Genomic DNA, 19,171 nt, shown 5'->3' with positions numbered 1-19,171 from the left:
ATATCAGAAAAATTATCTATATAATCCTATATATAAAGAAAGTAAAAGAAAAAATCAGGCAATCAGATCAATATTCACTGAAAAGAGTGCGACAAAATTCAGCAGCTGTTTTTTCTTAAAAACTTTAAACAAAACAAAAGTAAAAGAAATCTCAATTACAGTAAAAATTACCCCAAACCAACAATTCTTGGTATTCTAAGTGGCAAAAAGCTAATTTAATTATAATGAGAAATTAGAGAGAGATACCTGCTATTGACATTACTTTTTTGTAAGCTTCAAAGATTTTAACAAGTGAACAATTTAAGAGAAATATCTGCTATAAATACTGACAAAAATAAAATTAGATATTTTGCTAATGCTATTGTTGTATATATAGAAGATCCAATAGATTCAAGGACGAAAGCACAATATTAATAAAACTTTGTGGGATGGCTAGATAGAAGATAAATACATAAAAGTCAATAGCCTTTCCCTTTAGCATTGAGAACCCGGAAATAGAAATAAGAAGAAAAATATTCCACATATAAGAGTTAGTAAAACTATGAAATGTAAAAATAAATTTTAAAAAACAATATGCAAAACACAAATAAAGCAACTATTAAATCTTCATAAAAGATGTGAAAAATCTTGGAAAAGAAAAACATTTTTTGGATGTGATATCTCAATTTTTTTAAGTGTCCCTAAATTAGTATGTAAATATAATGCATTTCCAATAGGAATCACAATGGAGGATTTTTTTTAAATAAAATAAGAGTTCATTTGTAAGAGTAATTACTTGGAAAAATCAAGAAAATTATACAAAAAAAGAGCATTTTCTATCAGAAGCATCTATTGAACATACTATAAGAAGCGTCTTGTGGAACAGAATAGACAATTCAGAAATTGATGTCAGTATATAAGACTAGTGAATATAGTAGTTAGTTTTGTGGAGTAAGAAAAGTATGTGGGCTTTTAGTTTTTTGTTTGTTGTTTTAATAAATTAAATGATGCTGAAGTAACTAGTATTTTACATCTTAGTATTTTAGTATATGTAGATATATATGTTACATGTAAATATATGCATTTAACATATTCTTGTATTTAACATAAATTTAACTATATGTATAATTATATATATTATTTTACATGTCTATATATTTGGCTTACACATGCCAAAATACAACCGATGATCATATATATGAACAAATGACCAAACTATAAGTATATGACAAAAATATCACATATGAAGTCAATGATAGTAGAGCTGGAAAAATATTCAGAACAAAATGCTGAAAATAGAACTGCCCTATGACCCAGCAATTGCACTACTGGGTATTTACCCTGAAGATACAAACGTGCACCCGAATGTTTATAGCAGCAATGTCCACAATAGCCAAACTATGGAAAGAACCTAGATGTCCATCAACAGATGAATGGATAAAGAAGATGTGGTATATATACACAATGGAATACTATGCAGCTATCAAAAGAAATGAAATCTTGCCATTTGCGACAACATGGATGGAACTAGAATGTATCATGCTTAGCAAAATAAGTCAAGCGGAGAAAGACAACTATCATATGATCTCCCTGATATGAGGAAGTGGCGATGCAACATGGGGGCTTAAGTGAGTAGGAGAAGAATAAATGAAACAAGATGGGACTAGGAGGGAGACAAACCATAAGTGACTCTTAATCTCACAAAACAAACTGAGGGTTGCTGGGGGGAGGGGGGCTGGGAGAAGGGGGGTGGGGTTATGGACATTGGGGAGGGTATGTGCTTTGGTGAGTGCTGTGAAGTGTGTAAACCTGGCGATTCACAGACCTATACCCCTGGGGATAAAAATATATGTTTATAAAAAATAAAAAATTTAAAAAAATACTTAGAACATATATCAGTGATAAAAGGTTAGCATAGAAAAAAAAGCTCTTACAAATTGACAATCTGAAGACAAGCAATAGAAAAATATGCAAAGTATATGAAGAGACAGTTCACAATGTAAAAAGTCCAAATTAAGAAAAACATATAAAAAATAAAATAAAATAAAATAAATAAAAAGTCCAAATAACTTGTAGTCATATGAAAACATAGTGAAATTCACTAACAGACTGGGAAAGCCAAGCAAAGTCATTTTTATCCAACAGGCAAAAATTTAGAAAAAAACCTGTAATATCTGTGGCTGGCATGTATGTTAAGAAAAACATACATTGCTGATATAAACATATAATTTCATAACCTTCTAAGAAAGCAGTTTGGCAGTATCTGTTAATATTAAAAAGACATATGCCTTTGACTCTGTAACTCCACTCTTGGAAATCGATACCAAAGATATTTAAAGTCTGTTTGTAAAGATGGGTATTATTTACTGCAGCATTGTTAGAGCGACATAAAAGTAAACATCCTCGGTAGTGGAATGGCAGCATATGTTGTGATATAGTCACATAATGGATTGTTGCTTTAAAAACAAGAATGAATTAGACCTACGTCAGATGAGTTCAAGTGAGGTAGTGGTGAGGAAATATACTTTGGATGGGCACATATCATCTTCCCTACGTGTGTGTGACTATGCCTAGGTCTGTCAAGCACTGTGAGTGCATTAAAGACTAAGAAGCACACACACAGGTGATGACATTCCATGGTGGGAGAGTAGCCAAAAGAAGGGAAGAAGAGGCAAAAGGAAAGGGGAAGCTGGTAAGGAAAAGAGAAAAAAAGCAAGCACACTGATATGATTATATGTATGCATCTAGGTAAAATTATGGATCTCTGCGGGGATGTGTGTGTGTGTGTGCATGTGTGTATGTGCAAATTAAAAGTAATAACATCAGAGCTAAAAATAAACACTTCCTTAGAAAAAAATCTCTGACCCTTAACTAGTTGGAAGTATGTGGTTTGTATTCCCTTTCTTTTACAGTACAAATTTGAACAGAAATGTGGGAAAATCAGTTGAAGCCAGAGTGGAAATGGGAGGGGAGGAAAGAGATCACAGAGTCAGAATAAACAGCATCAGTACAACTTGGGGTTCTGCACAGAACTGTTTGCTATCCCGATTGAGGGACGAGAGAAAGGAAAACTAAATTATCATTCCTGTAAGTTAGGTGACATGTAATAACCACAATTTCATTATATTTTAGGGAGCAGACTATTATTATTAATATTTTTTAATAATGTGTACTTCAGGTGAGAACGGAATCCACAGCTAATATTTTTCAGAGTATTTTAAAATCTGATGAAAATTTATTTTTATTTTTTCCCCTAGTTCATTTATCACTTTTGAGTGTGTGTGTGGCGGGGGAGGGGTGTTGGGGGAATTGGTGTGGGTGTGTGTACATGCACACATTTGGACTAGATTTGATTAAAATGCCCTTCACACCTTTGTAACGCAATGATGACTACCTGTGTGTCAACGTTAGAAGATCTGTTCCCAGTTTAGCTCCAACTACCCAGGAACATTTTTTATCTCCTTTATAGTCAAATATTTAGTGCAGAGAGGAGGGAGCAAATCTTTGTCCCTGAAGTGGACTTGACTGAGGTCTGAGGCTCTTTCCCACAGACACTCAGAAAATAGTTATAATAATGGAAGTCTTAGGGAAGATGATAAGACGAGTGTCAGATTGTGTTCCCAGGGAGAGTTTGAGTCACTGGGGCAGGACACTTTATCCTGAGTGGGAAGGTCAGGGCCATGACCACAGCATCACCACCATGAGCAAATGAAGTCCTCCCTTCTTTTTCACAGAAGGCACTGTATTTTGTTCCCTCAGTAAAAAAGTGGGAGAAGAGAGGCATAGAAAATTTACCTTTGGGATAAAAATCTATATATTTTAAAAATCAACACGTATTCTAAATCCTTCTTAGAGCTCACAATGTGTACTTTCAGAGGTAAGCTGTATTCCAGTATGTGTAACCTATAATAGATGTTATTGCATTTGAGGATTTCGTATTTCCAAATTTCCTGCAGAAACAAGGAAAGAAAAATAACAATATTCCACATTTACTCTTTGGCGTATGAGAAATCAGACACATTTGTAAATGGCCTTAAAAGACCAATGATAGAAGATTTATCCCGTTAGCTCTTTTGCGAACCCCATGTCATTCAGGGGGTGCCATGACCGCCCAAGTTCTCAGGACATTGGTAGGACCAGGACTGAAGAAAAAGAACATGTGGGACACTCATGGGACTCAGAGATTTTTCTCTCAAAATGCAATATTTGTGGGGAACCTGGGTCGCTCCGTTGGTTAAGCATCTGACTCTTGATCTCAGCTCAGGTCTTGATATCGGGGTCGTGAGTTCAAGTCCCATACTGGGCTCCATGCTGGGCATGGAGCCTACTTGAAAGAAAGAAAGAGAGAGAGAGAGAGAGAGAGAGAAAGAAAGAGAGAGAGAGAGAAAGAAAGAAAAAAGGAAAGGAAAGGAAGGAAGGAAGAACGGCAACATTTGTTTCAATAGGATTGAATAAAACCATGAAAATTGGATTTTAAAAGTCATTGCAGTAAACATTCGAGTACACGTGCCCCTTTGGATCACTACGTTTGTATCTTTAGGGTAAATACTGAAGTGTGTAAACCTGGTGATTCACAGACCTGTAAACCTGGGGATAAAAATATATGTTTATAAAAAATAAAAAATTATATTAAAAAAAAAAGTCATTGCAGTAATGAAAAGAGACAAGAGTATTAAATATGCAGTAGTAATGGAATGAGGCACAAAGTCTTTTTTTTTTAAGATTTTTTATTTTTTTATTTGATAGAGAGAGATGACAAGCAGGCAGAGAGGCAGGCAGAGAGAGAGAGGAGGAAGCAGGCTCCCTGCTGAGCAGAGAGCCCGATGCGCGGCTCCATCCCAGGACCCCGGGATCATGACCTGAGCCGAAGGTAGCGGCTTAACCCACTGAGCCACCCAGGTGCCCCACACAAAGTCTTACACATACATGCAGGTGTACCTCCATTTCAGGAAACCTAGAAAGTAGAAGGAGTGATTTAAAAAAAAAAACAAAAAACAAAAAACAGGAAAAGAATGCTTTGTAAAGAATAAAAACACATAATCTCTTCAAATATTTCTCTTGAAGTGTTTGCACCACGATTAGATTTCTCAGCAAAGATCAATTTATGCACTAATTTAAAGAATATAGCTACTGCATAGAGCAAGCTATCGCTATATTAAAACACAGGACATTGAGGAGGGTATGTGCTTCGGTGAGTGCTGTGACATGTGTAAACCTGGCAATTCACAGACCTGTACCCCTGGGGCTAATAATACATTATATATTAATAAAAAAATTTAAAAATATTAAAAAACACAGGAAAAAGGTCACCTTACTTGTTTGCAGTTTGCATTCAGTTCTTTATTATGTTCCTTTCTCTTTCCCTGTGACTTTATGTCAGATGAACAGGGACATGCTAAATGCTGGAGTTTCCTTTGTTACTATCTTCAGAACCACAGCATTTATTTATAAGCGATCCTGCCTTTATTTTTTAATTTTTCAAAAGACGTTATTTATTTATTTGCTTGAGAGAGATAGCGAGAGGGAGAGAGAGGGAGCACAAGGGGCCTGAGGGGCAGAAGGAGACGCAGACTCTCTGCTGAGCAGGGAGCCCAATGTGGGGCTCCATCTGGAGCCTCAGGACCATGACCTGAGCCAAAGGCAGATGCTTAACTGACTGAGCCACCCAGGAGCCTGGTGATCCTGCCTTTAAATCAAGGTTTCTTTCTTTCTTTCTTTTTAAACACTTTAGAAGATAGACTTTCTCAAATGGTCCCAGATTTATCCGTTGATTCCTGGGTGCTCTGAGTAGAGAAGATGACCAGGAGAGCTAATGCATTTCCTTGGCCAAGACTCCCTGCACGTGAGCTACAGATGGTCCCCACGCTTTGATAACTGCATTCATTAGTTGCTGGCAGAACATAACCATCTTTGTGCGTTAGGTGGGACATGTTAATGAACTTGAGGAGGTGGGCATGGCTGAAAAATGTGCCTGATCCTCTAATGGGGCCTTTTCTGTCTTTCTACCTCTGAGCCTGAAGCCATGAAAAATCATGGAAGGAATCTGGAACAGTGTTCATTATAGGTTTTGGAACCTGGAGCTGCAACTGTGAAAACAGGAATTTTGTGGTGTTACTTTGTTCTACTTTGACATGGGCCCCCTACTTACCCGGGGAGAGTCATTCTGAGGAGAGACATATGAGCTAGATTCCTTACCAACAATCCCCCTCAAAGCAGACCTACCCAGTGAGCCCTCCAAGCAAATGACAGGATTTGTGAGCAGGTTCCTTGCTCCTTGGGCCCAACCACAGGAACCTAACATGTGCAGGACAGCACCTCAAAGATTTTCTTGCCATTTTCTCAGTCCTGCCATGGCTTCCATGGGTCCAGGCTTCATTTTTCTGGTTATAGTGGAAATCAGAGGGGAGGAATGTCATCCTCAAAGCCATCAGGGCAAAAAAGCTTTTCTGGAAGCTTCTTACTTGCCACCATTATCTATAAGAGAAGCTATAAAATTATTTCATTTTTCCAGTCCCTTGAGAGGAGAGCGGCAGGGCCACTAGTAGCAGGGGCACTTCCAGTGGCGTGTGCTAGAAGTCCCTTCCAGCTTGGCCATCCTGTGAGTCTGAAAGCACAGCCCTTACTGATGGCACACTGAGGTCATTCATCCTGGACCCGGCCATTTACAGGATGATATCCATTGCACATATTCTGCATTCTTAACCACATAAAATATTGGATTATCCTCCAAACTTCAATATTTCTATTTCACTCATTTCTTGAATAGCGTTTCTTGAAAGCCAGCTGGGGTGTCAGACTCTGATGTGTTTTAAGAATAAGAGTGGCATTAACAATTCTCAGTTGGGGGTTCAAGATTGGAGAGAGAGAGTTAGAGCCTGGATTAGGGCAGCTGTTGTAACAATGGAGAAGACGGATGGGATTTGAGGAACATTTAGATGGCAAAATCCACAGGTCTGTGTGAGCAGAGGGGAGGAAAGAGTCAGGTAGCTCCCAGGCTGCGGAGTTGTATGCCTATGATGACAGAGGCTGGCAACTCCAAATGAGATAAAGAATGCAGGGAAATTGGGGAAGAAAAGATGAGTGTGGGAAGTGGTAATGATGATATTGGCTCTCACTGATAACTCACTCACCAGCACTGGGTACTGTGCAGAGGTTCTGTGTATGTCCCATTTAACCATAGTCCCATACACCTCTGGGTTATCTCCATTTTTCAGATGAGATGAGGATTGGAGTGGTATGAGTAATGTACCTGGAGTCACATCTGAAGAGTGCTGGGGTTCGCACTTGAACCCTGACATTCTCTCCTAATCACAATGCACACTACCTCCACCAGGCAAATAGTGGAGGCATAAATGTGATTTGGTTTGTGCCTTCAGAGTTTGAAGTACTTGAAGGACTTCCAGATAAACCTGTCCAATAGACAGCCTTTGAAGTTTAGGGAATCAGTTTCGATTTCATACATCGTAGATGGGTAAAATTATTCAGAAAAAGTCAATCAGATAAGAAGCAGACCGAGGTTCAAATCCTGAGAGCAAACAGCTTTTAAGGAATCAGTTCAGGAGCTGAAGCCCCTGGAGGAGACAAAGACCACATGATTGGATAAACAAGGAAAATCAGGGAATGCAGGGTCACTAAAGCCAAGAGAGCTGGGTGTTTGAAGTAGAAAGGGTGACCAGCTTTATCAAATACAACAAGGAGAGGCAGTGATGTAAGAACTTCCCACTGGACTCAGCCGTCATGGGGACACTGGTTACTCAGGGACAAACCAAACTTTAATGGTTTGAAGGTAAATGAGATATGGAAAGTGGACGTGGCAAATGTGGACTAATCTTTTTGGAAGAGAAGAACAGACAATTTGAATAGTAACGTGGGAAGAATGTAGATAGAGAAGGTGGTGTCTTGGTTTGGGTGTTTGTTTTAGGATTGAAGGTAGTTTAATGTGTATGGAGGCCTGGGTAACAGAGCTAGTAGATGAAGAATCCTGAAGATTCGGAAGAATCTCTGGGTGGCTGAGGCAGAATGCTGGAGGAGGTGAAGAGGCATGGATGAAGGATTGTCCGGGAAGAAGAATCCCTGTCCTCTGAAGGTGTTGGGAAAGACGCAAGAAAGAATGTGAATGTGTTAGGTGGAGGGATGGGAACTGGTCATCAGGCCTGATGACTTCAACTATCTCAAAGACGTTGGAGGTGAGCAGGTGCGGCAGGAATTGAGGAGAGCCAAGACCATTTCTTGTATCTGAGAGCATAACCAAGACATTTAAGATCTTTGTTCCCCTACAGATTTTTGGTTCAGAAAGTCCAGATAAAATCATTATCTGTGAATTTCATGGACAGAGCACAATTTGTCTGCTGAGAGATTTCTTGCCCCAAATCATGAAGCTGGTAAGATGTAGAGAAATATTTCTTAGCCAGTGCTCTCTCCACTATTTCATGCTGTGTTTTAATAAAAATAGGTTACCCATTCCATCATTTTGAAGAAGCATTTATATGGGATAACATTTCAGATTTTTCCTTCTGTGTGTTTCTGCATTGACGATAAGTGTGTTCATTTTTAAGCTCTGTGAAGTGATGAATAATGGCATCTAAGAAAGTAGGACAGTGTTTCCCAGAGTGTGTTCTCTATGAACACGTGTCATGTGAAAGACTCCTTAAAAAAAAAAAAAAAAAAAAAGTTCCGTGGTCAAATGCATTTAGGTCATGCTGTGTTTTGTGGCTTTTCTTGGAGAATCCCAACACACCTTAGTATATTAAAGGCTCTGAGGAGGCACAGGGTCAAAAAGTGAATCTTCTTTAGCCTCATGTGTCTCAAAATTGTTTCACTACAAACATTACTCTACCATGTTTTTATTTTCATTACGCTCTTTAGTAAAACATACAACTCACTCTAGGAGATGCTGAACTACTGTTACAGATTACCTTAATTCTGCAGAATACTGTAGTCTGTGTATTAAGGTAACTTAATATATTATCTGGTTTTTTTTCTTCTTCTTTCGTACTTTAGCTTTTGTGCCAACATTAAAATAACTCTATAGGGGCGCCTGGGTGGCTCAGTGGGCTAAGCCACTGCCCTTGGCTCAGGTCATGATCTCAGGGTCCTGGGATCGAGTCCTGCATCAGGCTCTCTGCTTAGCAGAGAGCCTGCTTTCCTCTCTCTCTCTCTGCCTGCCTCTCTGCCTACTTGTGATCTCTGTTAAATAAATAAATAAAATCTTTAAAAAAATAAATAAAATGAAATAACTCTATAAATTTGGCACTTCTACTCAGTAATTTTCTTTTCATAAAGGATTACTTTACTTTGTTTTTTACATTTATATATTATTTGCCAGATTTTTGTTTGGCTTCTGTAATCATAAAGTTGATTTACTTTCCTTTCAAACGTGTTTATTAGATACTCACTGAATACCTTTCATGTGCAAAGCACTGAATTGGGATTAGAGTATTAATATATGTTCATCCTCTGATCTTAAAGAGTCTGGAGGGGATGGCCTGCACACTAGAAATTGAACTGAATGCAAATCTCTTGGGCACAGTGCTTGGGAAGCACACTGGGAAAGAGATTGACTGTGTGACTAGTTAGAAGAGTCCCCCAGGAAGAGTTGGATCTTATTACATTCCCAATGTAATGGGAAAACATATGTCCTAGAAAAAAAAAATGTAAAGTTTAGTGAAGAAAGAAAACTTGGAAACATATTGGTGGCGTCATACACCTTGATTCAAAATTTATATATTATTATATAAGCAACCAGAAGCCTCTATGGAAGAGTTTTTAAAAGGAGTATATTAAAAATGTCTAAGTGTTTGCTTTTTAGCTTACTGTGGCAGAGCATGAAAGATAAATTGAAAGGCTGAGATTGCTGTCAGGGACATCAGTAACAGACTTAGGGAGAGGAAGGAATCTTATTAATAGATGACAGGGTAAATATGCAATACATCATTCTATATGATATTTCCCTCTTTTTAAAAAATATTTACCTTTATAACAAGAGGTAGTGATTTTGTAGCTTGTTTGTTTTTTGGGGTTTTTACATGGTCAAATAAGACTCACCTGTAATAAAGTAATGCGCTATGGTCTGAGGAAAAGGTATATGCCTCCGTGACTGACCCTCTTCTGTGCATGTGGACATTTCAGGGATGACAGCTCCTCTGGTAAAGGGTCCAGGAAGCAATACAGTGGTTGGGGAGGGTTTGGAACCGGCAGACCCAGTGAGAGTCCCTGTTTCACCACTCAGAGCAACAACAGAATCACAGATCCCCCGAGTTACATTTCCTCACCTGAAAAACATTTACTTCTAACAGCTATTTATGGATTAAAGGAGATAATATATAGGAAAGTACCTTCTTGCCTTCTTATTCTGGAAACAATACTGGGAAGCAGGGAGGATAGGAATAGGCCTCACTGAAAATCTGGACACCAGAGTGCATAGGGATTAAGTGACTGACCCAGGGCTGTGCAGGGAAGGGGAAGTCCCCTGTCTCCAACTTCCTCTTAGATGATCAGAATCTTAGCCCAGTGTTCTGTCCACATTGGTCCTATAAAAGAAGGCCAGGAGCACCCAGGTGGCTCTTTTAAGCATCCGACTCTTGATTTCATGATCTCAGGGTTGTGAGATCCAGCCCCTCATAGGACTCCGCGATGGGCTTGGAGTCGGCTTAAGATTCTCTCTCTTCCTCACCTTCTGCCCACCCAACCCCACTCATGCTATTTCTCTCTCTCTCAATCTCTCTCTTAAATAAATAAATAAAATTTTTAAAAGAAGGCAGACACACTGTGAAGATTATAATCAAATAATAAAATTAATCCTCTTACATTTTTTTGGTAGATTAATCCATTTATACTCCTCTAAGCTTCTTATTTGTCTCCCTGTGGATGGAGATTTGCTGAGGCCCTGGTTTAGCCTGACTCTAGATATGACTGAGTCCTAAGCTTTCTATGAAATCAATTTCTCTGCTATTATATATTGCCCTAGTAATGCCCCCATCTACCCTGGGTTTGAAGAGAGAGCAGTGAGAGGGAAGATGGCAGGGTGAGCCCTCAAAATGTCTGCAGTCAGGACCATTGGCACTGAGTGAGGTCCTCTGAGGAAGGACTATTACTAAGTAAGAATGTGCTGTCAAAAAGGCAAATAGGAGGCCATTCCTCCCTCTTTTCTCTCCTGTTAGCCAAGCAAAGATAATGACCATTGAACCTCCAAACAAAAATATCCAGTATTTACAACATCCATGCTGACAGCTTAATTAATCAAATAGGAATACTGACAACTCACAGGCCAAGTTCTGCTGGGAATTATTTGCCTACAGTTCTAGCTGAAGTGACAGAAGCTGTTTTGTCTCAAAGTAGGAGGACTCGACATCTGTATTTTAGTGCAAGAGACCGGTGAGGAGTCCCCTCGTCCCTGCCTTGTGACCCACATCCCATCCTGCAGAGCTGGAGGTTCTAAGTGTAGCCTAGGATTTTGAGGGTAATAGAGTCACCCGTGTGTTTTATAACATCAAGTATGCTGTGTGACACACTCATAAGAGACAGTGGAGGTTGGAGTGAGAATCCTGCATAGATACCTGACTTCCTCCTCCTTCTCCCTCTTTTTACTTCCCCTAATTTGCCATTGCCTTCGCTGCCCTCTTTTTGTCTTCATGCTGTGTTTTGCATTGACCTCTTTCACCTGTGAGAATTCACAACCTTGACTAATTAGCACCCACATAATTGAAACTGTACATGACCAGAAACCTCTGGTCTGAACTCAGGGCTTATTCAGCATGGGCAGCGCCTGGGCTCTTCCACGTAAATTCTCAGACATTCTTGCAGTATGTGAAGTTAAAAAAGGAGAGGGAAAACATTTAATGAAAATTAATGTGTCCAGTCAGATGCCTTGCTCTTAAGTCTCCAATCTGTGAAAAGAGAGATAGTGTCCAAGTGGAATGAAAACCCACTGAAGAATGGATAAAAATGGACTAATTACTCATAATCTATGCCATCTCATTACTCTGTGAGTGTGTTTCATGGACTGACGAGGGACTGACTGGGAAGCTCTTGGAACTCCTTAGTGATAGTTGCTTGCTAATAAGATGACCCAATTACCAGGCTTATTTTGAATATCGCAACTATATAGGAAAGCTAAATCCTTACAGTATTCCTTAAGGCAGTATAACCTTCATAAAGCATTACTATAGCAGCATCCAGAGCCAGACAGCTGTGGGATGACCACAGGTGAGCTATAAATAGCAGCACCTCTCCTTTTCTATCCTTTTCACCTTTTATTTCTTCTCAGCATCTCAGCCTTGTAATGTTTTCCATCCTTTTCATGTCATTTCTCTTACTCTTCATCTCTGTCTCTTTCTGTTTGTCTCTTGCTCTCACTCTTGTTCTCTCTCTTGTGCACACATACACATAGTCTTATGGGTGGATATTTTGGTATTTACCCATTAGGGGAGTAATAAGGGTTATCCTGAGGAGCTGGGTACAGCAATTTGTGTGTGAGCCTTCAGGAAGCGCAGTGGGATGCTCTGAATGACTGGCTTATCTCTGGCTAAAGTGAGCTTAACCACCTAGAGGCTCTTTGGCTGCACTGTTGAAGGTTCTTTGTGGGGTCTTGATGTGGCTTCTTTTATTTCCCTATTTCCTCTCCATTTCTGTTTAAGTATCTTTATAATATCTCATGTCATACTAGTTCAGTGAATTTCTGATGCAGAAACCTCCACTGTGTCTGGCACTGTGTGGGATGCCATGGAAGATTTAAGACACCATCCCTGTCCTTAAAGAGCTTACTGTGGTTGGGGTGAGAATTCCGCAATTAATAAACACAACCAGGTAGTATAAAATCAATTTCCTTACCAGAAATGTGTGAGAGAGGCGGGCAGACGGGAGGGACCTAGGCTAGAGGTAAAGGGTGAGGTCTTGGGAAAAGGCAAGTAAGTTCTTGGGATGGATGTTGAGGAACTGGGAGTATCACAAAAGGGACAGGAAGTACATAACTTCCAGGCTGGGAGGAAGGCATTCTTGGAAGCCTAAGTGTATTTTCTGCTGATGTACACATATTTCTAATGAGAAGAGGAATCCTGAACTGAATCAGTTCTCACAGCTGTATTTGGTTTGGGCACCACTGGTTCTTGAGGGTCCCAGAGTTTCATGGAGTTTGCTGTGCTATGGAGACCCATTCTGACAAGCCCATTAAGGATGCACTTACCTATGGAGTCAGCCTCTGGTTATTGTTTGCTTAGTGAATGTTTTCACTAACTAGAATTCAGAGTTTTTCCACTGGGTCTTCTGCAGGGGTTTGTAGAGGTGAGCTGTGACATCTGGATTCTCCACACAGCAGAATCATTATCGCCACTAAACAATCCACTTCATCATGTCAGATTAAAACACGAGCCCTGAAAAACTATCTTTTGTCAAAGATCAGAATCTCATTAACATGATCGAATGCAATTAAGTCACCATTAGCTTTCAAGAGCAGTTTAAAAGGGGCTCAGTAAATGGTGGAGGTCTCTGTGCACATGAAGGCTCAAGAGACTTGGGTGATATCCGCATCCCTTTACTTTACCACCCAATATGCCTGTAAGTGGAGGAGAGAGAGTGATATCTACAATCCATATATTCCTAATAATCTAAAGATGATCAAATTCTCATACTTCAAACTGAGAAACCAAGTACACTTTAAAAATAAAGGCTTCCAGAAAGGAATGTGTAGAATGATAATAAAATGGATTATAGTAAAAATAGATTTTCAGTCTCATTCATTCATTCATGCATACTTTATGTTCACCAGCATATGATTACCACTGCTGAATCTATAGTCAGGTAGAGAGGCTGCTGCCTATATGATGCCATGAAAGGTATTCTAGCAACAGGATGTTGAATTTCTCCATTGTAGTTACTCGTTCAAATTAATGCATAATATCTGAAGCTCCCTTAGAAAAATGAAAATACTCTGTAAGGATGGATAATATTATCCATCTGACCTGTTTGCAAATTTGTACAAATAGGCTCTGCAGAATAACTAGCTGACACTCTGCGGAGAGCAATGTCCTGAGGAAACAAGATATTCTGACAGTAAATATTGAGAAAAAAGATGAAAAGCTTTGGAAGTCAGGTATGAAGAGATGCAGGAGAATAGGGTACCATAAGTTGAAAGTGTGTGGAATGAAAGAGATGGAGGGTTGAGCTTATATTCAAGGCAGAAACCAACCAGGAGCTGAAGGAGGAAGAGGCGAGCCCAGGAGCGCTGCCCACCAAGCAGTTAGGATTGGCTGCTCTGAAAATCATGCCTCTCTAAATGTTTTACTCTGTGTACTTGCTCATTGTTAAATGTGAAGCATTTCAAAGCTTGATGCTTTTCATAGAATCACAGAATCATAAATATTTGGGCACTGGAAAGTAGCATAGCCATCACTTTGCCCAACTAACTGTTTTATGGGTCTGGAAACTACCCATGACCAATAAAGTCTTCAAATGCTTTCTTGCACGAGTTCAACCCGGGGCTTGGTAGAGCAAAGTGGATCACAGCTAGAGTGGCCCTATAAAGCATCCTCCAAGCCAAGACACTTTTGAGAGGGGATGAGTGACTAAATAGATGAGAGGCTAAGAAAATAGGCATCATCTGGGGCTGTCCTTGGCAAACCTTGGATATATGATTGCTAAATCAGAGCTGAGGCAAGAGGAAACTACTAGAAAATCAGAGGTATATAGAGAGGAAAAGAGAACAGTCTCATAATGTTAAAAAAAAGTGGAATGAGTGTCCAAACAGGGCACAGAAAAACCATTTCAGATGGGGAAGATGTGATGAGCCAAGAGCATTTGACTGAATGTGGTGCCATGTTAACATGGCTTTGGAAGTGCAGACTTGGGATGGTGAGTTCCTCCAGCATGGTGAGGTCAAGCAGGGACATCCATTCAAGATGAGGCAGAGCAAAGGAAAGGAGACCCAGCAACCGGAAGTGAACATATAGGCACAGAGCTGGAAGCATGCCCCAGTGAGCAATCTGAGACATAGTGTGGGCTCCTTTGCACTTCCTCACTACAGGAGCAAAGAGACCTGAGCTACTGATGGAGCTGAGGCAGAAGGCAGCCACTTTTGCCACCCAGAAGATGAGAGCTAAACCTCTCTCTAGATCTCTTTTGGAGCTGCGCAACATATTACCACAGTCCTCTATAACAACCCCTCAGGGTTCGGGGAGGCCTTAGCTGCCTTGAGTTCTCTGGATGTTTAATCAGATCACCTGGGAGAGTCCTAGGACTGGACAGGGAGAGTAACAGAGACTTGGAACAAATAGGGGAATAAACAGGCCATAGTCCGTGAGTGTGGTTCAACAAGTGTGGAACCCCCAGTCAGGTCTGCCATCATTCTCTCTGTGTGTGGTCTAGCTATAGGAGGAAGTTACAGTTATAATCTACCTTTTGCATGTGAGGAAACAGAGGCAGTGGTCTTGAAAATGTATTGGGCAGTTCAGAAATCTTTATGTTGGCACTACCTTTGCACTTGCCTTCCTTGGCAGCACTTGGTCACCAAACATCTTGACCCCATGAAATTACTTTGGCAACATTCTAAAGGGACTGGTCCCAGCTAACAGCTAATGGCAAGATTCTATAAACCCATTCTTGTTAAAGTTCAAATATTCAACTATCACCTCCATATTTATTTTTCATGGAAATAATTTAAATGAATACATTGCCGTAGTTGAGTTCCATTCATTGCGTACAATTTGGAGATGGGGATGGGTTCCTATCTTTATTTCCCATTCAGTGAACCCTGTATCCTCCCAAGATCTTTCCAGATCCCAACTTCAGCATTAGGTCAGAAATGCTAGGACCAGCCAATATTCAGAATCTGAATTCTACTGATTCCTCTTCGAGGGAAGAGACTACCTATGAGAAACTTGGTTAAGGTATAGTCCTGGCAGGACAGCCCTAAGGCAGGCCCTGAGTGAGGCAGAGGGGATAGAGAAGAGAGATAAGACATTACTATTGGCTGAATTTTTTTTCTCTTGTTCATCCACCAAACTCCTATATTGAAGCCCTAACCCCCAACGGGATGGTCTTTGTTGCTGGAGCCTTTGCGAGATAATTAGGATTAGATGAGGTCATGAAGTTGGGGCCTGATGATGGGATTTATATCCTTTTAAGAAGACAGATCAGAGCCATGTCTCCCCACACCATGTGAAGTATGATTTATATGACACCGTAAACCTGGCCTTCTGGGAGCTCCATCATCCTTATTTCATTGATTTACTAAGTAACCATCCCTGTATTGATTTCTTCTTGGACTCTGTTTGCATTATTATGCAACAGGCTGAGCCCTTCATTGACAGTTTGTTCCTCATCACCCAGTTTTGTATTCTCCTAGAGCTGATGCTTCTTGAGGGGAAAGGCTGTATTTGCCTGTTGTTAATAATAGGCTATTGCCTAGTGCAGGGCAGTCAAGAGGGTATCCCTTTGGCACATACTTTTGCTGCCATCTGCAAGGTAAGAAGTGGGTTCTCACCAGGAACCAAATTTGCCTGTGTCTTGAACTTGGACTTTCCAGCCTCCAGAACAGTGAGAAATGAATGTCTGTTGTTTAAGCCAGCGGGTCTGGTATTTTGGTACAGCAGTCCCAACAGGCTGAGATAGACACCATAGAATGAGAATCCTTGGGGACTGATCCTTCTTGCCATCCAGGGGCTAATGTGTGCAGCCCTGTGTGCTGTGGTATTGGCCCAGAGAGAAATACACATACAGGAAATTTTTGGGGGAAGCACCTTCTCAGCACGATGCTATCAACTCTTCCATTAAAGTTGTTATGCTTTCCATCTGGACTTATAAGAATGAATGCTTGTTCAAGTCCTGTTTCCTTGACTGAGAAAACACAAAGGCAATATATCTTTCTGTTTGCATCCCCTAACTGGCTCCCAAAAAGAGAAGCCATGTTTGATGTCCAGCATCTCAAAGTTGGTTTTGTTCACTGGAAAATTAGTGCACAGGATAGACAAGAGCCCTTAGTATTTGAAGCAATTAAGTCCACAGAAAGAGACAAAAACAAACTTTCTATGACTAAAATGATGGACATGAAGTAGTGGAGACAGCTAGTTTGGCATTTTCCATCAAACAACTTTTTTATTTGTGCAACATATTTCTAAGTGATAGAAAGTGACACACTGTCTCCATTACACTTCATTTCCATCATTTAATTTTTTTCTAACTTTCATATTTGTGAAACAAATTGCTTTAAACATGTCAAAGACACTTGAGTGGAGTGTTAGCCAAATTTTAAAAATAAAGATGATTCATAAAGACAGCATTTGTGTTTATAACCACCGAGATAAAATTTCAAGAAAAAAAATCACAGTCCTGATTATTTAGGGCACAACTATAAGGTAATCATCTTCAGAAGTTAGAAAGAAATCTCTTTTTGCTCTCTGCTTCACTTCCCCTAGATTTATATGACACTGTAAACCTGGCCTTCTGGGAGCTCCATCATCCCTATTTCGTTGATTACTAAGTAACCGTCCCCATATTGATTTCTTCAGACTTGGACTCTGTCTGCATGATTATGCAACAGGCTGAGCCCTTCATTGACAGTTTGCTCCTCATCACCCAGTTTTGTATTCTCCTGGAGCTGATGCTTCTTGAGGGGAAAGGCTGTATTTTGCCTGTTGTTAAAAATAGGCTATTGCCTAGGGCGGGGCAATCAAGAGGGTATCCCTTCGGTGCATACTTTTGAAGAATTGATATTGGAGTTCCAAAGAGAGAAAGATCCATGAGTATTGCTCTCTTTAGAAAAATTGGAAGACCTACATCACTGATGATATTAAAAAAAAAAAAGAAAGAAAGAAGAAGAACATGGATAATTGTACAAATAACAGGTATATATGTTGTTCTGTTGCAAAAAAAAAAATTAAGACTTTATTTATTTGAGAGCGAGCGAGCATGTGTACAAGCAGGAGAGGGGGCAGAGGGAGAGGGAGAAGCAGAGTTTGCACAGAGCCTGGGGTTTAATTCCATGACCCGGAGATAAAGAAGTCAGACACTTTACCAAATGAGCCATCCAGGCCCCCCATGAAAGTCTTTTCTTTTTTTAATTTTGTAACAAACTACACTAACAAGTGTACAAATTAATAAGAATAGTACAAAATGGGGTGTCTGAGTGGCTCAGTCGTTAAGCCTCTGCCTTTGGCTCAGTCCTGGGATCAAGCCCCACATTGGGCTCCCTGCTCTGCAGGAAGCCTGCTTCTCCCTCTCCCACTCCTCCTGCTTGTGTTTTTCTCTCACTGTGTCTTTCTCTCTCTCTGTCAAATAAATAAAAATAAATATCTTTTAAAAAAGAATAGTACAAAACACTTTTTTTTCAGAACCGTTAGAGAGCTGTCAATCTGTTGTCCCATGTCTTTACATTTTCCTATATAACCCTCAAAATCAGGAAATTAACATTGTGCAGTTATGATCATCTCATCTTCAGACTCCATTTGAGTGTCATTACTTACTTGTCTTGACTTTCATTACTTGACACCTTTGAAGCACACAAAAGCAGTCAATTTTGTAGAATGCCTCTCAGTTTGGGTTTCTCTAATGTGTCCTCGTGATTGCAATCTGGTTATGCATCTCTGGCAGTAATACACAAAAGTGGTTGGCATTCTTTTCAGTGAATCCTATCTGGTTGCACATGATTTTTTACAGACCCCATTACTGATGATGTTGACTCTGATCTCTTAAGGAAAGCAGTGTTACAGGTTGGTGTTTTAGTCTATTTGGGCTGCTCTACAGAGTGCCGTAGACAGGGTGGCTTATAAACAATAGACATTTACTTCTCGCAGTGCTGGAGGGCTGAAAAGTCCAAAAAGCAAGGTGCCAATAGATCTAGTGTTTGATGAGACCCTACTTCTGGTTCATAGACAGATATCTTGCTGTGTCCTGACATGGTGGAAAGGGTAAGGGAGCTCTCCAGGATATCTCTTACAGGGGCACAATTTCCATTCATGAGGGCTCCATCCATGTAGACTAGTTGTCTTCCCAAGGACCCCCCTCCACATACCATCTTATTGAGGGTTAGATTTCAACATAGAGTTTGGGGGATGGGGATATCAGCATTCAGTGTATAACAGTTGGGTTCCACTGGAAGTAAACTTTGAAATTAGTAGGAAAGAAGTTGAATACAGAATGCTCTTGGGAATACTTGGGCAGAGGGAGAGGACGAGCCTTGAGCAGTCCTAACAAAGGCCATACC

General features: G+C 40.1%; 1 protein-coding gene and 1 long non-coding RNA gene across 5 annotated transcripts in view; both read left to right on the top strand.

The window, feature by feature from the left end:
• F13A1 (coagulation factor XIII A chain) overlaps window positions 1-19,171 on the top strand; it is a 165,150-nt gene that overhangs the window by 15,560 nt on the left and 130,419 nt on the right. The gene's annotated exons all lie outside the window — the stretch shown is intronic.
• Window positions 1,843-8,428, top strand: LOC309864685. Its single transcript, XR_014311688.1, has 2 exons — window positions 1,843-4,485; window positions 4,648-8,428. It is a non-coding gene; the product is annotated as an uncharacterized lncRNA (long non-coding RNA).

Source organism: Mustela nivalis (assembly GCF_964662115.1).
Source record: "Mustela nivalis genome assembly, chromosome: 5".
In the NCBI taxonomy this organism is placed as follows: domain Eukaryota; kingdom Metazoa; phylum Chordata; class Mammalia; order Carnivora; family Mustelidae; genus Mustela; species Mustela nivalis.
Note: the sequence above shows the minus strand (reverse complement) of the source record. Positions and strands in the feature narration are given on the sequence as shown.